At 37.6% G+C, this 24,579-nt stretch overlaps 1 long non-coding RNA gene across 2 annotated transcripts in view; it reads left to right on the forward strand.

Annotated features, from left to right (window-relative positions):
• Positions 1 to 21,332, forward strand: part of LOC126424537 (uncharacterized) — a 30,570-nt gene extending 9,238 nt beyond the window's left edge. For both annotated transcript variants that reach the window (XR_007576182.1, XR_007576181.1), the window contains one exon: positions 17,085 to 21,332. This is a non-coding gene — a long non-coding RNA (uncharacterized LOC126424537). The remainder of the gene's footprint in view (positions 1 to 17,084) is intronic.
• Positions 21,333 to 24,579: the final 3,247 nt, after the last annotated feature.

Raw genomic sequence — 24,579 nt, forward strand, 5'->3', positions numbered from 1 at the left:
TCACAGGAAAACTATAAATACATTGATGCAAAATCAGATGCTAATTTCCTTTGCAGACACGGGAAATTTTATGGGTGCAATAAAAACGCCATAAATTTGAAAATGTTAATTCAGGGAACATAAATATGGGGTTGTACTGTAATTGTATTAAAAAGGTGCAAACTTTAATGTGACCTGGAATTGCGACAAGGCACTTACAGTATCTGGGCGCAGACGTTCACCACAACTGATATAATAGTGTGTTCATTAGTGCCGCTCAACAGAGATGTTGCGATGTTGCTCAATTAATAGCCAGTTGCTGACTATGCCAGCACTGAAATGTGAGCATCAGGCTAGCTAAATACAGATATTTCACATGAACTGACACTGTGATGTTAACTGTGTGCTTCGCAGTCGCAGGCTTTGAGTGGCATAGATGTCTTAACATTTACTTCCTGGGCAAAAACTTTCACTTCAGCTGATGCGGAGGTGTTAGCTAGAGTGCTTTCTGATCCCAGACTAGTGATTTTGTAGAGTGGTGGCCATTAATAAACTGATGTAAGAATATGATGTGACCTCCAAAGCTGCTTAACGCTTTGAAATTTGGTTAACTTAGGTTTTTCTATTCTGCATGGACTCACCAGACTTCACTGTTTGGTTTGAGGAAAAAGTTTAGCAATTCACAAAAGTATATGTAAGATTATTATTAGTCACCTGAAGTCCCCTATTTACAAGTGTAGCATCCATCTTGAAATTAGTGTTTTGATTCTAAATTATTCAAAATCTTAATTACTGGTTGCATTAGACACACTGTCTGATGCAGAAAATATACAGTGATAAAATTACTTTGCCAAAGTTCAGAATCACCCTAGCATTAGATCAAAATAGTTTTCAGTGTTCGAACTTCTAATGTCAATTATTTTGTAACTTAATTTCAGATAATTCCAAATATGTTCTCGGAAAGTAAAGGTGGCCAGTTTTGCTCAAAGTGTAACAATATCTCCTATGCTGTTGGTTTACTCAAAATGTTGTACCATCAGATCATTACTGTAACTTCAGTTAGCCATAAATTTTAAGTTTTACGTTAGATTTGATGTATTTTCTGTTCCAATTGATCCATAGTGAGGAGATCCTCCAAGGTGTAGAACTCGCCAGAAAAAAACAGAATATACAATAAATATGAACAATGAAAACATTATGCTAATGTAACTTTCACAGTTCCCAATGGAATGATTGTCATAGATGTGGTATAAATTTATGAAATTATTTAAACATAATTTCATATATATATATAACAATGACTAGAAGAATCATTTTACAACATGTACGTATAATGATCAAATCACTGCACCGAATTTTTACAGAAGCAAGATTGTAAAATTGTTCACTTTATTTTATATTATTACACACACACAACCACTTCTACTAAAAAATTGTCAATGGAGTGGGAGGAGTTGGTCACCAATAAATCCTAATTTAGTCTCCCCTTAAACTGAACGTTTTTATATGTAAACTCTTTATAGCTGCTGGCAAGTTATTGGAAATGAGTGGTCTTGAATAATGGACACTTTTTTGAACAAAAGTGACCTCAAATCTTCGTGAAGATTCTTATTTCCAGTATTGATTCCATGATCTGAGCTGTTGGTTTAAAATAGATATATCTCTAATGGCAAATTTCATAAAGGAATAGATATATTGGGAAGCAGTGGTTAATATCCCTAGTTCCCTAAACAGGCCTAGAGTTCATAGCACGAATAACTCTTACTACACATTTTTGTATCTGGGAAACTTTATCTTGGCTTGGTGAATTACCCCCCAAAAAAATAATCCCATATGACATTACGGAATGAAAGTAAGCATTGTATGTTAGCTTTTTCATTTTTATATTTACTCTGACAACACACATTACAAATAGGGGTTTGTTTGTTCTTCAGCAGTTCTGTGGTGTGCTGCTCCAAGTTGAATTCATCAAGCTGCAATCCCAAGAATTTATTATTGCCAACTTTGTTTTTCATATTTTAGGCTTAAAGTGGTGGGAAGACTCATAAAGGTTCTGAATTGCATGTGATGAATTACACGAAAATTGGCAATTGAGACCATAAATAATGAAAGTGAGATGTCATCCATGGGTGTTAAAATGAAACCACTAAACTTGGGTTGCATGATAAATCAAAATCAAATCTAAAGGCCGAAAAATAAAGTAAATACCTAGAAATTACAATGACAAACCACTTAAATTCCAAAGAACACGCAGAAAATGTTGTGTGAAGGCATGCTAAAGACTGCATTTTATTGGCAGAACATTTATAAGATGAAACAGATCTATTAAAGGGACTGCCTACACTATGCTTGTCCATCCTCTTCTGTACTGTGGTGTACTGAGAGATCCTTACCAGATAGGATTAATGGAGTACAATGAGAAAGGAAGAGTGTTTTAGGGACATGTTTCAGGATTTTAGGTGGGCATTACTAAAACAAGGTTTTTCGTTTGAGCAGAATCGTCTCTCACAATTTAAATCACCAACTTTCTTTTCGGAATGTGAAACTGTTGTTCTCAGTGACCGACGTAGGGAGAAACAATTATTGTAATAAAATCGGGGAAATTACGAGATCACGTGAAAGATACAGGTGTTAGTTTTTTCTGCACGCTGTTACAGAGTGAAGTAATAGAGAATCATTGTGAAGGTGGTTTGCTGACCACACTGCCAGGTGCTTACGTGTACCGGTATGAGGTTTTTTGTTTTTTTTTTTACATGAAACATCAATTTTGAATTGAAAAGTAAAAACATTGTATTCAAAGTACTGACCATTGCTTTCTATACATTTTGACCACCTTTCTGGCAATTTGTGGACACCATGCCAATAGAAATGTTAGTCGTAAGAATTGGTGTTCCTCAGCCAATGCATGTCCTGTTGATGAAAGCAAGTGGTAATCGGAAAGGGGCAAAGTCTGGTGAATACGGCGGGTGGGGTAGGAGCTCCCAGCCAAGTATTTTGATTGTATCCTGAACCAGTTTTGCTTTGTGTGCAGGTGCATTGTCGTGTAAAAAAAATTACTTTGCCATGTCTTCTGGCCCATTCTGGTCTTTTTTTCGATCAATGCATAGTTCAAATTGATCATTTGTTGTCTGTAGCGATTAGTATTCAGACTGACCGGGTTTTAGAAGCTTGTGATACACCACACCTTTCTGATCCCACCAAACACAGAGCATTGCCTTCTTGCCGAATCGATCTTTTGCAGTCGATGTTGAAGGTTGTCCCGGATTAACACATGATTTTTCCCATTTAGGATTCTGAAAATAAATCCATTTCTCATCGCCAGTAACAATTCTGCAAAATTGATTTTCTTTCATGTCTTTGAAGCAAAATTTGACAAATGGTTTTCCGGTTTTCCATCTGTCTTTCATTCAATTCATGTGGCACCCATTTTCCACACTTTTGGATCTTTCCCATAGCTTTCAAATGGTCAGAAATTGTTTGTTGTGCAACATTTAGCATTGCTGCCATTTGCTTCTGACTCAAAGTATCATCTTCATCCAATATTGCTTGCAATTTGGTGTCTTCGAATTTTTTTGGTGGTCTTCCATGTTCATTTCTAACATCAAAATCATTACTTCTGAACCGTTGAAACTATCTTTTGCATGTTGCTTCTGATAGAGCATGATCACCATATGCCTCGACAAGCATTCGATGCGACTCTGCAGCACTTTGTTTCAAATCCAAACAAAAAATTAATGCTTTCTGCAAATCACTTCCTGGTACAAAATTCGACATTGTTAGCACAGTGAAAATGTATGTTTGTTCCATGACTTGATGTATACTAAATATCTTTCACAGATGTCATACCAACCAAACAAAAAATTAAGGCTCGTTAACAACAAATGTTCCCTGTCAACACATCTGTATATTAACGCTTTATTCATATTGGTACACCTGATAACTGTGATTTACAGAGACTCCATGTAGATGTAGTGCATTTTTTCAGTTTTGTGACAAAAAATCGGTTAGTTAATGGATCTTTCTAAGGCTACCCTTGATTTACTATTTATTGCAATGTTTGTATAATATGCAAACAAAGCAAATTTGGCATCTGATAATATTGCTGATGAAAGATCGATACACACAAGAAAAAGCAAGGACCCTCAGATGGAGCCTTGTGGAAAGCCACATGTAATTAGTTCCCAGTTGGATGATTCGTGATAGCTTAATTTGTCTTCCTTCTAATTACTCTTTTTTTTGATTCCCGTCAGATATAGGAATGGAAACATTTTGCAGAATTTTGTTACACCATAATATTCTTACTTACTTACTTAACTGCCTATTGTGATTCACATAGCTGAATGCCTTTGACAGACCACAAAATGCACCAGTAGCCTGTAATTTCTGTAATATATATAAAGTACATTTTCACTGTATGTGGAGATAGCAGTCTAGACATCAGAAACCATCAGAAATACAAACCAACTTGGACAACGTATTATTTGTGGTCATAGTTAAGAAGCTGACTATATATAACATTTTCTAAAAATTTGGAGAATGTTAACAAAAGTGAAATTTGGTGGAAATTTGATAGTATTTCTTTCTCCTTTCTTAGTCTTACTTCCAGCACGTTTCAACCATTGAGGAAATGTCCCACTGATAAACTACTGGTTACACAAATATCTCAGCACACTCCTTAACTTGATATTTTATCGTAACCACTAGAATCTTTTTTTATTTTAAAAACTTCTGGGACAGCACATCTGTTTGAATAGTGAGGGTCTTATTAACGTTCATGAAGCTGTGTTTGTCTGTTCTGAGGTACTCCATGGCAGTATCTATTGAAGGACAGTCCCCATATTTCAGTTACGGACACAACATATTTGTTAAAAAGTTCTGCAACACTAAACTATGTTACCAATGTATCATTTACTCTCACTGCCCCTCTTCACATCTGGTTTTACCAGTCTCCTCCTTCACAATATCTGATACTGTCTTTATTTTGTTACCTGATGTGATTTGTTTAGTGTATTTGCTTTGGCATCCATATTACTACCTTCAATATTTTGCAATTGTCTTGTAATGTGCTATAGTGTCAACATCAGAACTGTTTTGGATTGACAGATAAGGTTTCCTTTCTGTTTTATATGATTACTCTATTCCTTGAGTAATCCATAGTCTTTGTAGAGTTCAGTCTAATCTGGGTTAGCTTTGGGGAAAACTGTGTTCAAATAAGATAAGTACTTTATTTATAAAGTGTTGTAGTCTTCATTCATGCACGTTAACAATATGTGCATCACTTCAGTTCCTGTCTTCGAGGAGTGCCCTAAAATAACCAATATTTGGCTTACTGACCAGCCCCTTCAGTCCTGATTTAATAGTTCTATACTGTGTTCAGTATTAACGTTTAACAAAAGAAGCTGTATGTTCGTGGTCTGAAAGGCAATTGACTATTGGTTTTGTGGTAGAATTTTGTTCATTACACTTTTTTATTCAGATATTATCAATGGCTGCTTGTAAGCAATTAGCTACCCTAGCTGGGAAGTTAACCAATTGAAATTAAGTCGAATGAGTGTTACTGATTCTAATGGATTCTTGCTAGGAGAATTTTTAAGGAAATCTTCATCGAAGTCACCAGCAACCATTATTTCTGTGTTTCTGTTCTTATAATCCAGTAGGGCTTCATGGTGATCCGTGATACGATTAAAATTACCTGCAAGTGCTTAACATAAACGTACTGTTATGAACCATTTATTGTGAAATTCTGTTTCTGTTGCACATGCTTCCATATGCTGTTCCAGGCAAAATATATGAACAGGGTGTATATGACCCGGGAGATCTGGGAAAAACCTGGTAATTTTTTCATCTGGGAGAAAACTGGAAAAACCCAGGAATTTTTAGAATTCCGGGAATTTTTTATTGTTTTAGTTAGTTAGGATTTGTAATTTTGCCTGGTAAGAACCAATAATCTAACAAAGGATACTACTGTATCCCATTACTGCAGAATAATGCTGCAGCAATAAAACATGGACGAGAGAAATCACAAAAATAAAACTTCAGTTACAAAGGAAATGCTCACATACAGCAAAAATACAGTGCTCATACAAGCATCTGTCACCAGCAAAATGTGTCAAAGGGTTTATGAAGACCATGCAATGTTTCATAACAACAAATTGTCTGAGTGTGATGTCAAAACTGTTTACATTAGATTCGTTTGAGCAGTTGTGAATGGTCTCATACGCATCTGCAGTTTAGTCACGTATGAGTAGTACCTTCACCCACTTCTGGCTACAGAAGTGTGGCTGTTAGCTGTACAAGCAGTAGCAGCAAGCAACCAGATGCTACCTGGAAAAATTTTACTGGCACGCCCAAGCTGCCACAGATTCGAGCACATGCAGCAGGCCCAGATCTAGTAGTCTTGGTGGGGGGGGGGGGAGGCAAACTGGGATGCTGCAGACAAAAGGGGACAGGGCTATAAGTGCTTAGCCGAATAAAGTCAAACGGGTGAATTCCAATTGCTGTTTATGTGGTTAACTGGGTTTGCGAATGATCAGATATCTTATAATTACAAGCAAAATCCAGAGATTGACTACCAGAGTGCAAATAAATAAGACTGGAATAACAGTTAAGAAAGATTACATATTATCTTCTCAGTGTATACAAGAAAGTGAAATTTTGTCAGAAAAGTTTTGGCCAGATCGCTACACTTACTAGTGTACAGCCCCCGTCTAGTAGTCGCTTACGTTCAATCCTGGGAGTAGCACGGAAAAAGTTTTGTACAGACACGTAATAACACCTAACAGGAGAATAAATGTGGGATAACTGAACTGGTGATTGTGGCAGGGTTGGTGAAGCTAACCAGAGAATGAGTATTAACACGGGCAGGAAGTTACAAAATTAGTAATGTCAAAATTGTTTGTTGGAAGGAGAAGAAACGGGGACATCACACAAATTATGGAAGAATGATTGTTCCAAATTTACAAAAATTTCGTACTACTGCGTTTCAATCTCTCACTTGAGAAGCTGGAGCATACAAATTAAATGTGAAACTATTTCCTAACATAAAGCTTTTTATTAGTAGTCCTAATAGGCATCTGATACTGGCACTTCATGAATTACATTGTCACGACCATTTGTGGTAAAACAGTCTTGTTTATTGGGGGTGTGTTAAATTGCTGCAATATTAGACAGGCCTATTTTGTTTCATCTAGCAGACGATGACAAAATAGAGGTAATCAGATTGAGAAAGCATACCAGTCTTTGGTACTGTTAGTATTTATTTTTTTGTAAGAGGGACAGGCTGACTGGGAGTGGGAGAGGCACCACAGGACATTTTAATTCACACAGTTGTGAATATAGTTTGACGACATCCATTGCAAAATACACACGTTTGAATTTCACAAAGTGAGATACTGACGTGAGATAGAAGAATGCTGTGTGAAGGAGTGGCACTGCACTGTGGCATGCTGAAGACCCAATATCATGTCTTAAAGACTGTTATGAAATATGTGCGCTACAAAATGAACATTTTTTAGTTAGATTTTCAAATTTTTGCATCCTATCTCACAGTTGGGAAGAGGGGGGGGGGGGGGGGGGATTGGAAATATCGTAGATCCGGGGCAGATATGCAGAGCAGTCTGAGTTGTAGTGGGGGAGGTGTGTAGCCTCCACATGACATGTTGATTAGTGATTTTGCTGTTTACTCAGTTTACTGCTTTCATGTCAAATGAAAACAAAATGGATTTATGTGCCTGGGAGCTATCAAGTGAATTAAAATACATTCACATAGTTGTGGAGGGCTAAAATGTTGTTAGTTTCAGATCTTACTTTATTCCTGCCTTTGACAGTCCAGCATTCTTGCAGAACAATGAAGTTATTTTTGTCAGTTTGCTAGGGAGATTTGGCTTTCATTAATCTTTCTGCTGAGGCAGTCAATTTATTTGAAAAGAAGTGTTTAATTCTACGCTACTGGGTAGCTTCAACTGTTCACTGCATTTAAAGTGCACATTTTCATCGTCTGGCACATGACATTATGCCACAATAAGAACCAAACATGAGATAATACAGTACTGGTACTCCAAGAAAATTTACACTGAAAAGTTTGTCAGGTCAAGGCCTACTTCATTAGAAATCTGGACATGCAAATGTGCACTATAAGCTGAATTATGCATTGTAATATGGTTCACGAAATTCAGATACTCTTGGTGTATCCTCTGATGTCTTGTTTAAGATCTTTAAATGTCCTACATGTATGAACATACGGGCCTCCTACGTAATCGTAGCTGTACAAGTGCGGTGATGCTTGTTACTTGGCACTCTCTGGCAACTACTGAAACGAACCTATTTGTAACAGGTCGCAGGAAAATATTGTAAATGGTGGTTTGAAAAGTGCTTTCAAAGTTAATTTCTTTTTAAGCAAGATGAATTACATGTAATGATGTACAATGGATTTCTTAGATCAGTGTGTTTGACTTCATTTAAAAATAAACTCTTTGAGGATGATCCATTTAGAAGAATTTAGAGCCCAGACGATCAGACATTCATGTCATTCTTAAACATTTTACTGGTACAGTCGTGTGATGTATCTTAAAGAGTAACACGTACAAAAGAGACCAACATTTTAAGTGGAAAGCTTAACTTCTTGCGGGTGTGGTAATTACAACAGAAAATACTAACTTGCACTCCCGTCACTTACTATGCAATGTGTGTAGCATAGAGCGTGTACTACAAAGAACTGATCTGGCAAAGATAGTTCTCTTGCTGTGGTAGGGTAGCAATATTATTGGGGGTGAGCCAGTGGGTCTACATCCCCACAAATCTTAAAAGACCAATATTATATGTGAAGGTTTGCTTTTCTTGTAGAAACACTGTGTATATTAATTTAAACCATTAACTTTCCCTGTTTGTGTATTCGTGCTACTTAAGTGATGTTGCTATTGGCTGACTAAATCATGTGTCCTATGCTCTGAATATCTGCTGTCATCAGCGTCATGGCAAGATCATGTGACACAAGCTGTGACTGGCTTACAAAAGCACATCATAATTGCAGTTTCAATGCTTCGGAAAGTAACATGCAGTGTTTGGTAGAATTCACATTTATACTTTTATAATACGAAAATAAGCAGCATACATGTTACTACACATCAGAGATCTTTCCAAAACTTGTTTCCCCTCCCCCAAGTTTCATTTTCTAAAGTGCCAAGAAAATCTACACTGGTGCATAAAACCAGCCGTTCAAAGGATTTATAGCTTCAGTTCAAAGTATACTGTCATTTAACACGGAAAAAGTGCGTGTTCGTCTGGGAGAATATTCATTTTTAACTGGGAAAAATCTGGGAATTTTTTCCCTTGCCCACACATACACCCTGATGAATGTCTGTCCTTAAATTTATGACAATTCCTGATGAGGCTGGCAACATTTCTTATCTACTGAAGTGAGATGCTAACCTGCATCTTGTAGCAACAACCTATACCATTGGTCAGTGTTCAGAGAGAAAGATTACTCATTTCTGGTGAAACCACTTCCATTATTGTAATCAAGAAAGTAAATATACAGAATTAAAATATAATTGTAACAGTGCTTGCATAAATAATTATTTTACATATTCCTGTGCAGGTTACCTATTGTGTATGTAGATCTGTTAGATATAGAATGAGAATGAAAAAAATGTTACACCTGGGAGCAGAAAACACGTCAGATGGATCCTCCCAGGGGGCTTGTCACTCTTTGGCGGGTTCATGCTTGGGTACAACGGGGTCCCAGCCTTTGCAGCACCACAGTGTTACTTACGGAGAATTCATGGGAAATTTTGTTAACTACCTGCTTTTAACTCTACTGTTGCAAGCCTCATATAAGCTTCTTACTGCCTGGACATATTTATTTAGATATCGAAATTTCTTATTGCTGCTCAAAACTTAAATAATGGGACTGTCTTCTGCAGATAAACAATCAAGTGAACCATCATTCCTCCTCTATAACCTATTTTCAGTCAGGCTATTGTACAAATAACACAGATTCCTCTATAATTTGCACAATTCTGAGGGGCTGCCTTCAGAAATTCTATAGGTACACTTCCGTATCTATAGCTTTTCTATTTCTCATTTGTTGGGAATTGTGCATACATCAACTAAGTCTACTAGTGTTCATTGTTTGGTTTGTTTCAACAGGATGGTTCTCATAATTAGCTGTGAATCCTGCCCTGTTTTTCCATCAGGAGATTCTTGTTAATAGGTTTTCCACTCTTCCACAGACAATAGACTCGGTCCTGGAAAGTTTTTGATGTGTTCACATCTCTTGATTAGCTTTTGTGGTTAATTTGCTTTGGTGTTGCCTGCTTTGTACCCTTTATCAACATTTAATCTGCCTTGACTGTTTCGTGTAAATAACTATTTCTTGTGAGTTTCTCTCTCTCTCTCTCTCTCTCTCTCTCTCTCTCTCTCTCTCTCTCTCTCTCTCTCTCTCTCTCACACACACACACACACACACACACACACACACACACACACACACACACACACACACACACACACAGTGCAGTATTACTACTTTGGCTACTCATTCTTAAGTTCTTAATATCTCGTACACTACACCCCTGTCCCTGAGGCAGAATTTTTGAAGTCTTTGTTCTCAGATACTGCTAAGATTCTCTGCCACATGTCTTAGTATGTGCCTCGTAAATTCATTACTGTATTTACAATTTTCTTGTTTTACAAGTAAATGATTTTTCTTCATTTACACTTATAATTTTACTAGACATTTTCTGTTTCCTCAACTGTTTTCAACCTTCAAACACTTCTGTTTTATATATCTTTTTCTACATCAGTTACACAGAATATTTTCTCACTATGCATTACTCATCTTCTGTCATAGTAATTAAATCCTGCATACAGTGGTACTAACTCTCTTGTTAAGAACTTCCTTTACGATGCATGATTTTCAACGAAGCAACTTCTTTACCAAAAACACAATGTAACCTTTCATTTATGTAGGGCAACATATACCTGTATTACATTGTTATCATACACATACAGTCATAGTGTGTATAATTTTGCTCAAATCAACTCTTATTATAGGCACAATATGGTTTCTTTTCCTTAATCTATACATTTGCACTAAGCAACTCTTTATTGTAAACACATTATGATCTCTCTTCTTTTCAAGGTTGCACGACAGTGTCTATTTGACTACACACTTAGTAGAATTACAATGCAACTTAAATATTCCATTCTCTTACACTTCAACTTTTAGGTTCATATTTTATCTGTCCTTGGCACTAGCATTAACGGCTATATTCTCTCTTGTCTTTCAGGTGCCTTGTTGGTACAAGGCTTCATTCATCTCTCACATTACCACTATTTCTAGTGCTCTGAAATTTCTTTATTTTTTTCCTAAAGCTCTTCGAGCAGGCAGGTATCTGATCAGCTCTCTACTAGGATGATGATTCACTAACTTGTTTCTGACACACATCTTCTCACAACATTTATCACCGGCTGTTGTAAACATGAACCAAAAACAATCTCAACATTTATATTGTTAAATACACAGAACTTAGAATTATAATCACTATATTGACTCCGTGTAACTCCTGATGATTATACTACTTAATGAAAACTCGGTAAAAAGCAGTTATTGCCAATACAAAATTTCATTCTCAATTTGTATAATTTGTGACGTGCTGAATTTAAATCATCTGTCGAATCATATGCTTAACAGGTAAATTCAAAGTTCTGTCAAATTCTTTTTCTTTTTTAAACAATACAACTCTATATCCATTAGCATATTTGTTTGTTATAATAATATGCTCTGACTCTATCAATATTGGAGCACCAAATCATCTACATTTACTCAGAAATTTCAATTTACCTGTCCTGTGAATAACATCGGTGGGTTCATTCCCACTGCATAACACGATAAGACCTTCATCTTTTGGTGCTGCAGAGAAGCATACATTGTCCCTTATTAGTGTCCAAGCACTTTCATTTAACGCTACACACTTTCGAAAACAACCCTTGGGCATCCTTGTAACAGGTCTTACTTGACACATCTCGTAATCATATGTCAACAATAGAACAAACATGTTTTCACACTGACTTTGGTTTGCCTTTTTACACAATAATTGATTGTTGCTCAGCTTTACATAATGTTTTAGCATCTATTGACAATATCTCTTTCTCTGGAGCAATATGTTTATAACTGTTTCCTTGCATTAACTTCTACAGGAAGTGGCCAAATTTTTTGTGTCAAACATGGTGCTGTCTGCAAGAGGAATGTTTAATATGTAACTTAAGATACTTCTTGCAGTGAAGACATCAAGAGAGATTACTTTTAGCTACTGATAACCATTGTCTGCTGTAAGTGCAATTGGGATTCACTTATGTTCAATATAATCTCTTATGAATCATAGAAATTCCACTACTTGGTCAAAAGATTGTGGTTTCAAAATACTTTTCTGTGCATCTACCAGTGTTTTAATTAGCAAATCATATTCCCATTCAAGCTCACTAAAGATCGGTGTTGGCTATGGTTATCCAAAAAGTAGCTCTGTAGTTTCCTGTCAGTGCAATGCTTGTTGTGTATGGTGTGCTGACAGAGGCCTTTCATCCCCTGTGTAATAACCTGTTCATTTCTCTCCATGAAACTTAAAACTGAGTTAAAACTTCTTGACGTGAGTTTTACTGTTGTAACTTGCTCTCTGGTTAACCGTAGCAGCTATTTTTGGTCTCTCTCCAACACACCAATTTTTGCTTTAATATTTATCATATTTATCTTGGTTCAAAATATATTTATGATACCACCAACTAAATTCAGTACTTGGTGTTTCGTTATTCTTCATTCGTGATGAGCTAATTGTACAATTATCCTTTGAGATGTCTATTTTTTCAATGTGCCATTGTAGTGCCTATTTCGCAATTTTGCACTAGTGTTAAGTAGTGTTCTACAGCTCTGAGCACAGACAGCTTAATTTTTGATGTTCCTCTGCATACACTTCGGTGTTTCCAAATTTATTCTTCAGGCCTACTAAAATGAAATTACTTACTCTCCATGTTATAAAGCCATATTTTCCCCATGTTATATAATACTGGGGATGACTGGAATTTTATAAGTTGTAGATCTGGATGAAGTGCCACTGTGGACCAAAGTAATCTCGGATGGTAGTACAGTAATTCCCACTACCAGATACGATGTGACCATCGTGTAACTAAAAGAACTTTCAGGCAATTGACATGCACTGTCAGGTGCTTGTCCATCTTAAATCTGACATTTGGTCCTCTACTTTGTTTTAGAATATATGGACTTCGTCATTGACAGTCTTAATGTCTTTGATCTTCCTCTGTGTACATATTCATCAAATAAAAACACCTTTATTTCGTAGTCAGAACTCTTTTGATTGGTGGATTCTATCATAATATTGTTTGTTCTTTGCTTTAGTTTAAGTATCAAGTTTGTGCACACTGGCACATAGTTCTCATTCATTCTTTTAACTGGAACACACAATCAGTGATCGGAAAATTATTTCTGCTGGGTTCGTTCATAAACCACCTGGTATATTACACACACACACACACACACACACACACACACACACACACACACACACACACAGTTCAAATTTTTGTGAGTGAGCAAATTATTTTCCACATTAAATGTCTTTTGGTCTTCATTGACTAGTCAAGCACGTACAAACTGTGCAGTTCATGTTTGTGTAAATGTTACCTAACAATTATATTAATGTTGACAGCATGAAATGAACAATTACATCACTGTGTTTGTCAGACCTTCTGACTAAAAAACTGCTGTGGTTGTCAACGTAATTAATTGTAGCGTAATATTTATAAGGTTTATCATTCGTTACCCTTACAGGTACGTTTATATTAAATATGTTGATGGAGTAGCTTACTATTCCAGTGGCATAATTGCTCAATCAACGAGAGACCAAAATAGGTCAGATATTGTGAATAGTTTGTTTATTTGAAAATGTTTGTTCAGTGGTAGGAGTGCCATGAACAACATACTGGATATCCTGGCTGATGAGAGGAGTATGGGGTGAAAGTGCATTTAAAGGCCACTCTTGTACAGTTTTCTGAATAACTCACTGTGGCCTCCACCAAAACCATATGCCAGTACAAAATTTAACAGCAGTAAATTTCCTAGAAAAAGGTCTCTCTCATTTTTTAAGACTAATTTTTGGCACATAGTGAGGGAGAGAATGGGAAAAATCTTGTGTATGGTTCATGAAGGTCGGATATAACATTGCAGGTTGCATAAAATGACAGTGGTAGAGGCAGCTAAACAGTTAGCATGTAAATGACTGTCAGACAGCCAACAAGCAAAATTAGTTCTTTTTGTGCTGGGCGTTGGCATTGTAATCAATCCCAAACACACACAAAACAGAAGAAATGGTCAATAATGTTCTTCAAAGTATTATTAAGCAATTGTCTGTTACTGGTCTCTCTCTCAATTTCAAAAAGCCAGAACATACTCAGTTCTGCACATCTAGAGGTATACACCAATAAGTACTTGGTGGGGTAATAGACTAGGGTGGAAATTTCAAAATTTTTAGGTGTCCATATTGGTGAGAATTTAACTTGCCCTTTGAACCAGTGCAAATCTTGAGGGACAAATCAGTAAGTTGATATTCCATGCATATTTACGTTCAGTTGTACAATATGGAAATAATGCTCTGGGGCAAATGATCTGTAGGAAAAGTGTTCCTGCTCAAACAGGCAATAAGAATAATTGGTTGCTTACCCGTGATCATCCTGTTCAAGAAGTTAGCCGTTTTGAATACTACTTCACCAGTAATTTATTTCCACGTGAAGCATCTAGTAAATTAAAAAAGTGTTGCAATTAGAAAACATGTTTCTTAGGTGTTTTCTAGATAATTCTAGGAATGTATCAACCAAACAAATTTTACTTCTATTGCATTTAAATACAGTGCTTTAGCAAATAATGAGCTCTAAAACAAAAGTTTTAAGTATTTAATTTTTTTGGCTAATTTGTTCACACCAACACTGCATACTAATGAAGCTACTTATATCGTCTTTGCAACTTAGTCTCAAACCCTCACTTTCAATTATGAGTGATGCCAAAACATTGTTTCCTTGTAGCATAAATGCTCAAAACTTTTTTTTTTGTTAAACTTCAGTTTTGACAATTTTTCCACTATTTGTGATCATAACTAACATGTATGTTCTTAATGACCTTAGTATTAGGAAAACAGTGTTTGATGTCTTGTGTGTGTCCTAATGATGGTGAAACAATGTATCAATAAAGTTAGCTTACCATGGAATCACTCACCATCATCCCAAAAGTTCTGACACTGACTGTATTCGTTGCCTTTGAGCGATGTCGGCACACTATGATCGCAGTTTGAACACACAACAATAAACATGAAACAGACAAAATTCTGTTAACCGTTCTTTTAAAAGTATTCTGGTTTTGCTAACTGAAGTGCCAGCATTTATCTGGGTGCCACTAGGAATTTGTCAGCAACATAAGCTTGGGAGGTGAATGTTGACTCAATTTATATAATCTCTGTACTGGGAAATTCAACTGAATAAGCATCTGTCTTAACAAAATTATAAGGGGTCCCAAGTCACACGATTGTTTTTATAATTTAAAATTTTTATGGTGCTGGGCACTAGATTGTAGCCTTGCGGGGTAGCCCACGTTTAAGAAGCTATTGGTTCACCTCCTTTGAAGAAAGAGGTATGTATAAGGGGCATTCAAATGAAACCTGGTTCCTAGTGTAAAGTAACGTTAATGATTTTATTAACTCTAAAATGTAGTTATACACAGTACACATACTCAAAAATAGCTGTCAACTGTTGGCACATTTATTCTATTGAGACACTAGCCGGTCGATTCAATCCTTGGAAGCAGCGAGTAGCCTGTCGGATCCAGGCCTGGACCAGTCTCACACTTGGGTGAAATGCCAGGGCTGTACAATGGATGTTCCAGCAGTTTCCCCAACGATACTGCTGCAGTGCCATCTTCACCACATTGGCCGTGTTTGGGCCATGGAGGAGGATAACGCCATTGGACAACATGCCTCGGCATTTCGAATTGATGGCTCGGTTAAGGTTCTGTAAAGTGGCTTGACAAGGCTGGGTATTGATAGTTGTTCCTCATTCCAGGAACTCTACAAGCAGTGGGCCCTTGTGGTCAAAATGAGGACATTATGATCTTACCAGAGCTGGTGTGCATCGCCTTTGACGTCTTTGGAGGTGGTGAAGTTGAATGTTTCCACTGCTTGCTCCGACAATTGCTTTCTGCTTCAAACTGGTGACACCATGTTTAGTCACCTGCGTCAATACACAGCAAAAAGCCGTATTCCTCCTCAAGATAATGTTGCAGATGCGAAGTTTGGCAGTCAGTTGGTGGGAACCCACAGCACACAAATTTTTTGAAAGTTCAAGTATTGATGCTGTATGGTATGGACGGTGCCCACACTAACACCCAGTAACTTGATGGATATTGTCAAGCGATTCTACGGTCGACCAAGACTAAAGCATTCACTTCCACAACCATTTCTGGTTTGATAACACAATGAGCCTGTCCAGGACAAGCATCGTCTTCCGGTTACTTGCGCTCCTCAAGGAATCATTTGTGCCATTCCTCGACACTTGAATTGTCTGACTGTACTCACTGTAGACAGCCTTCATCCATCAATACATTTCAGGGCCTCAAACTCCTTCCGCCACCAAAAATCGAATCACTCCTCATTGTCCTTGCTCACTCACCTGCATGTTCGGTAGTGGACGATAACTTTTGTGACCACCTTCTCTCTAGTGTGAAACCACACTGGCACTATGCAACATCAAATGGTGTGCATGTCAGTCTCTCTACAAATAGATGGCACCACCATACCCACAGTTATGTGGTGCCAACTTCTTGTAAGGCATGTTGCTGGCTGCTCAGCTGAAATTCTTGTTTGTTAGGTAATTGGTAAACCTTGTGCATTGGAAGGCAGGGAGTCTACATTCAGAAATGGCAACATCATATATTGTATACTGTTGTTCTAATTAATGTGAAAAATGTTTTGCTGATCACAAGGGTGCTGGTATCAGTGACATTCAGTACCCTGAAACTATTACCATCTTTTTTATTATCTTGCTTGTTGCAGGTCTGCTGCCATGGAATACAATAATGGAGCATTCTCCACAGGGGAGGAAAACAGGTATGAAGAGAACATGCTGGCTTTGTCCTTTCTTCGCTGTCTGAGGCGTTGGCTACTCTTCCAGTTATCTGCCAACAGCGGGATGCGGGAAAGTTCGACAACATGGTGCTGGTGTGCTGACCCGGGGGAGCCCCAGAGGCACACACCCTGCTTGCCTCGGTCAAGCACAAGACCTCCCGGAAATACGTGATACTAAACAATGACGTGTGGCTGTCCTGCTGTGACTTGTCTCTCCTGCAGATAAATCAGCAAATTACTGGAGATGAACATGTTATATTTATCTTGCTGACACTCGTGTTACAGTGACAGTGTTCTGCGCCAGGATGTGGACAGTGTCCCAGGGTCGGAGCAAATGGCAGGCACTAGTAGATGAATATGTCAGGAAGGAGGTGACCAGGTGCAGAGGAATGTTCACCAAGCTGCACCTGGTCACCTCCTTCCTGAAGTATTCTGACCGCCAGACTCAAGTACTACAGCGTGAGAGACATCTGGGGCTATGCGGAGCTCTGAAACTCGGCACGGGTGAGGCCTCCAGAAAGTGAAACAGTGGCTCTCCCTGTTAAGAAGATCCACCGAGCACAGGCTCACGACACACACATCGTGATGGCTATGAAGCGGTTCAAAGTGCTGCGACATGAGATTCTCCATTCCTGGGAACTATCTTGCCCATGGTGTGTACCCTTTACAGTATGGTGGTAAGAGAATAATTTTTTTTAATTATGCACTTAAACTTTTCTTCCATGGAATTACAGAAAAAATTATTGGTTAACCGTAGTCGGCCATTATTGGCAATCGTCAGAACATATTTTAAATCCGTTTCACTAAAATCTGCACTCTGAACCGCTCCACAGCCACCATGATGTGTGTTTCGTGAGCCAGTACTTGGTGGATCTTCTTAGCAGAGAGGCTATCATCCATCGGTGGCCATCATCAGAACAACTGAAATCAGCATTGGATACAGCAGTGTGTGTTCAGCCCTGTAAAATACTCTCATTTGATGATTTAGTGCCGTAGTTCTGTGTTTTGAGATGCATGGTTTATTGTAAATGTATTCTGTAGGTCTAAAGGCTGTTCCCATTTTGGAGCAATGTATTTCATAAACAGTATTTTCTAGGCTAGTCTCTTAAATGGTATACCTACATATAGAGAAACTCTATTTTTCCAAAGCTTTTGGAACCAATTGTGCAGTTTTCCCAGTTCAAATGAGATATGGGTAACTACTTATTCTGCTTATTCTTTAAGAATAGCTAGCTGTTTCTGTTGGGCACGAATTGGGACGGGGTGAGAGGTTGGGTGAAAGGTAAACAGTTGGGTGAGTGTGTGTGGACACTGGGTTACTTTAGATTGAGGCAAAGATGATTACAGGAGCGGAGGAGACACATTTTCTGGTGGACGAAAACTGCATGCTAGCTGAAACTAAAACCTGTCACATTTGCCTTTTGTGGGTAAATGCTCTTACTCAGTTATTCTTATTCAGGTTTCATTCATGATCAGCCCTGCCAGCTTTACTTCAGACAGTACCTTTCTGCTACTTTCCAAACCTCACTGGAGTTCTCTTGCATGTCTTGCTGTATTAGTACTGGAAGAAAGGGTGTTGCGGAGAAATCATTTGCCCCCAACCTAATGAAGTGTTTCTGGAACGAATTTTTGCTTGACAGCGAAGGGTGTGCTGTTGAAAAACTTAGTTTAATCCCAATAGTATTAATTCCACAAGATACAAGCATACGGGAGAATTTCTATGAAGTTTGGAAAGTAGAAGAGAGGAAAAGTGTAGCTTTAAGGGTGTGTCGTTAGTTGTCTGGGTAACTCGGCTGATAGCATTTCTCCACAAAGGCAAAGGTTTCAAGTTAGAGACACAGCCCAGCTCGCATCTTTCATTTTCCAAGAAGTTTCAACACAGCGCACACTCTGCAATACTACATAAAATTTCATTCACATAACTAGTATTCTAATGTGTGAATGCTACTAGTAATGCAATGAGCATGTGAGCACTTAGACTGCCCTGCAGCAGTGTACTTCGCATGTGCTCTCCCCATAACAAATCTTGAGACAGCAATAAGTCATCAGAATCAGGTCATCCCTGTCAGAACCAGTCAGGCTGTCCCACCAAAAATAGATAACGTCTTTAGTGGAGGTGAAACCTGTGCTATTTACAACTAAACTTGAAAGTATCAGAAGAAGAACTGCGCATGAATCTCTCCCCATTGTACAAAAAATGCTATTGCATTGCTATTAGTGAAAAAAATGAATGACTAACCTGCCCTAATAAATGCCTGCTTGTACAGTGTAATGCACTTAAGCATGCCAGCTTACTAGACACAGACAGGAGCCAGACCTGGATCAGATCCATGCTGCAGGTCAACTGTCGGCCGGTACACTAGCTAGCCTGCTTGTTGTTTTTACGCAGTTTTCCTTGCTCATTTGGGCAAGTGCTGGGCAGCTCTTTGGATTCCACCTCGGAGAATAATCACACACACGACCTAGCACAGAGTTTACAGGATGCAATGTCTGCCTTAGATTAGCTTCATGACTCTGGTGTCAGGAAGAGCCTTGAGTTTAGAGTTTAAATAATAAAATAAAATTTGCCATATATATGAAAGCTCAATTTCCTTTTACTGAATAAAAAACTGATCAACACGTAAAGCTGATAATTCAAACTTTTGGGGGTGTCAAAAAACCTTTTACTAAACATTCTTCAAATATCCTGAAGAAGGTGGAAGATGCTATAATGTCCACATGGACCTGCTTAACAAATTAAATTTATAATCATATTTTCATTATGTAGTCAATTGCCACCTTTTGGTCCAAGTAAATACCTTGTCTAAATCATTTTAGAATTGTTTTTGATCTTCTGACGACTTAATAATTGGGGAATCACAGCATCATCTGCAAATAAAGATGCCTGCTCTGATTGTTACCTGAATTGTTCATATAGATCAGGAACAGCAGAGAGCCTAAAAACTTAGAGTAGTGCAGATATCATTGTGTTACTTCACGACTTTCCGTCAATTACTATGAACTGTGACCTTTCTGACAGGAAGTTGCCAATCCAGTCACAATACTGAGATGATACTGTATAGGCACATAATTTGAAAGATGGTTGTAATTGTCAAACCTTTCTGTAAATCTAGAAATAGAGAATCAATTTGAGTTCCCCTCTTGATAGCCTCTATCACTTTGAATGAAAAGAACTAGTTGCATTTCACATTTTCAGAGTATGTGCTGTGTGTGAATAGATAATTTTCTTAGAGGTAATCCATAATGCTCACACAGTATGTTCCATAACCCACTACAAATAAATGTCAGTGATATGTGTATCTAATGTAAGAGATTAATCTTATTCCCTTTCTTGAATATTGATGTGACTTGTGCAGCTTTCCAGCCTTAAGGTACAGATCTTCTGTTAAGCGAGCCGTTGTGTATGGTGGCTAACTGTGGAACTATTATACTAGCATATTCCTAAAGGGACCTAATTGCTATAAAACTTGGACTGGAAGAATTGCCTTTATTAATAGATTTAAGTTGCTTCAGTACACTAGGACATCTGCTTTGAAGTTGTTCATGTTGGCAGCTGTTATTGATTCAAATTGTCCAATATTTACTTATGTCAATGTTAGATGCTGTAATGTCTTTAATATTTAAGTACATCAACCTGAGATGCATGTAAATACTTCTTTATCCTTCTATATATGTCTTTGTCAAAGTTGTATGACTTTGTGTACGTACTAAAGTGTAACATATGTAACATGTTAGTGGTTACGGAATGTAGTGTTTTATGTGACAGAAAACATGAAGTCCTTCCATAACAGAATGGTTTAGGTGGGAGTGAAAAGGTGAATTTGTGAGAGTTAGTGTGCCAAGTGTTCGTGTGGTTAGGCTTCGAAGAGTAAAGATACAGTGCTCAGTGAGATAAGGATTTGTGGAAAAGTGGATTAAATAAGACTACAAAGTGAATTATCTGCCACAGTATAATGGCATTTATTTGACTTGCTCTGAAATTTGCATTTCTGATGCCAAGAACAATTAGTCAGAGCACATTACATTAAGAGCCATGATTTCATTGTACAGCAGTGTCATATAGCCACAGGTTATTGCTTTATATCTGCCTTCAGGCAAAATAATGTTTTAAGTTTGTATATGCTTGCATGAACCATGTTTTGCTGAAATTTTCACATTATAAATGCTTAATTTCAACACTGTCACGAACCTTGATTTATCCTAAGTCACTCACCATAATAGGATCCTTTTCCTGTTAAAAGAATATTGAGTTTTAAAGCAAGTGTCAAACTGAACTGCAGTAATTGGGAGAACTCTTTAAGTTTAATGGAGTGATAGTTTTTGGAGTCGTAAGTAGTCCCTTGTGTGAAGTGCTCCGTATGACAGTTAAAAGTTCAAAGCATAGTAAAGAGATATTTAATTAAAGTTTCTGTATGAAGTGACCAACTTTCAAAATGATTAAAATCATTTCACAGTATAACATTTCCTAGAAAAACAGTAATTACAGAAACAGTTTAAGCCATTACAGATTAAATGCCTAGTGTACTTGCATAAAAGGCTTGTACTGTTATATTTTTTATCTAAGTACATTCATTATCAGTGTTTCTTGCATATATTTATCAGGAAGGAAATTGATCAGACAACAGTTACAGGGCCTGCACAGCCTATAGTCCTGGGACCATTAAACTAGATGTCGGTTAAGATAATGTTTGTCTTCTATGCTTCAAGTTTGTGTCTACTTAGAAGTTTGATTTGAAATATTTAATTCAACCATAACATGCAGGGCCTCCACATATAAATAATTTCTGCAATGCAGTGGCTTGCAAACAATGAAAATAACAGGTGTTCATGTTAGTTGAAGTGGTAGCTTGGTAACTGTTTCAAAATTAGTTCCACGGCCACACCGTGTCAAACAGGTTAGTATGTTAAACTGTTAAATGGCAGTTATCCTTTATTGCACACTAAAGAAATAAGTATACGTGAGCATGAAAGAATTATAGTTAAACAGAAAGCAGATTAGTGGCTGTTCACTTGGCTATTTAATGCTAGTGTTCTTTTTGTCTTGACTATCCAAGTAAGCGTTTTATTGAAATAGTTTTTCTGCAGTTTTACCTTTGGCTATTTATCTGGCTGTAATTATTTTTACGTAATTTAGACAAGCAACCATTTTGCATTTCCCCCAATTTGCACATAACAGATCATTGTCTAGCTTCTCACTGGAATAACTTTTCTTCCTTTAAATACCAAGCTCCTGCAGGAAATGAAAGGCCTTTTATTCTTTTCATCAGTACACGATCGTTCATTTGAAATCCTTTTATAGGGAAGGTTGGAATTACCACTGTAGTATTTAACCTGTGTGTTGTATTTGATCTATGCTTTCGTAGTTTGGTAGGAATATTGACTGTCTTAGCACGCCATAAAGCAAATTTTTATCTTCTGGATTTGAAGGTTATTGAGCTACAAAGCATTATCCATTTAATTCAGTTGATGTTACTAGACCCTTGAAATAACCTATTCATTTCCAGTGACAGAAGAGTTTTTCATTTCTTCTCCCTGAATATAATTCCATTTTCATATCGACGTTCTGTTGCCTTTTCTGCATGATCTTTGTACAGATAGAATAACATGGGGGCAGGATGCAACCCTGTCTCGTTCCCTTATCAGCTTCTGTCTCATATCCTTCTCTTAAGACTGCAGTATAATTTAGTTATACGACATAGGCACCAGTAGTGTTGGTCAGATTTCCCAGATGACTGAGAATGAATCCACAGTATTTTGAGTGTTTTTGAGGTTTTGTGTAATGTCCTACATCATAAGTGAGGCCCAACCTTCTGTTAGATATTTGTGAGATTTTTGTAGTAGGCTAATGTGTCTGAAATAGCTCGTCGTACCAAATGGGAAGTGGAACATGTTAAGGTGCACCATCTCGCATGAATACTGATTCATTGATGTTTTCTCAACCACTTATGGTGATCGAAATGCATCCATTTAATACCAGAACCTAAGTCACCATTCATGGTGTTGTGTAGCATATATTGAGCAGTAACCCAAATTACCAAAGTTTCACATCCATATGCAGGACTGCATGGACGGTGGGGCTATTTGCGTACTTTCGTGATCGACCTCCCTCAAATAGTGATAGCCAAGCAAAAGGCTCTTGTAAGCAACCATTAGATTTCCTGAGGCCTTGATATTGTCGCAGTGCACGTACATTGTAGGCCATTGCCATTTCCTTTTCCTCTCTTTGAAGAGCCCATCCTTGGGTACACCTTGGCCATTTTGTTTTAGATGGTCCCAAGATGGGTATTCCTGGAGCTGCAGAAAATGCACTAGCTATGATAAGCATGCCATTCTATCTACTGGCTGAGACGCTAGGACTCATTTAGCCACTACTTGAAGCCAACTAGAACATTGATTCATCCTCTAGCTCAGCTTATCTACGAGTACATGTGGACACAAAAACAGTATGAACCACCAACAAAATAAAACCCAGGCCACTGCGGTTTCACTTTTTACTGATCGTTGCTTTCCAAATTCCACACACACCAATAGCTTCATCTCCCATGTGGTAAGTGAAGTATTACAAAGGGAGAACTGACAGTTACTAAAATACATTGAGATAGTTTGTCTGTGTATGCATAAAATTTTAATTAACAGGAAATTTAGGTTACCAACAGTTTAATGCTTTGATCATTTGTAGACAGCTGTTAGTCATGTTTTCCTGCTTTCATATCACCTGTTTGTATTTGTTTATTTACCAATGAGGAAATTATTCTGGAGAAAATTGCTCAGTTTTGAGTTGCACTATTAAAGTATTGTTGAACTAGTCTTATCAGTGGAAAACATCTATCACCTGTAACAATGGAGACTCACTTAAAAAAAAAGCTTTTTGTACTTAGCAGTACTAAAAGTAGTACAAGACAGTTACTGCTCTTACTATGCTACCACTGTGTTCCAGTTATATTGTAAAGACTGTTGTTTTTCAGGTGTACAATGTGCTTTTAAATGCTTACGGAAGAAAACTATGGTCCAGAACATTGACACGTGTAGAACAGTGGACAGCCCCAGTATCTCTCTGCAGAGGGCAGTTGTGTAGCTAGAAAGCCTCAGTTGTGCCACAGAGTATCCAGATGGGGAGGCCAAGGCAGAATTTTCAGCAATAGTTGGCAGTGGGTGGACAGAGCTATGGCATAAGTACTTGGCATGGGGTGGTACAGGTTTGATTCTTCGTCACTTAGCAGTTCGCAATTAGCTTCACTATTATGAGCTAGAATCAAAAAAGAAAGCACACAGTCACCTGTCAAGAAAAAAATCAAAACCCAAGCATCAGCAGGAAAAGTCAGATTGACTGTGTTTTGGGATGCTGAAGGTTCAGATTTTTGTGATTATCTCAAAGTGCAGTGTACAATGAACAGCCAATACTACTCTGATTTGATTTTAAACA

This window comes from Schistocerca serialis, chromosome 10 (assembly GCF_023864345.2).
Source record: "Schistocerca serialis cubense isolate TAMUIC-IGC-003099 chromosome 10, iqSchSeri2.2, whole genome shotgun sequence".
Classification (NCBI taxonomy): Eukaryota; Metazoa; Arthropoda; class Insecta; order Orthoptera; family Acrididae; genus Schistocerca; species Schistocerca serialis.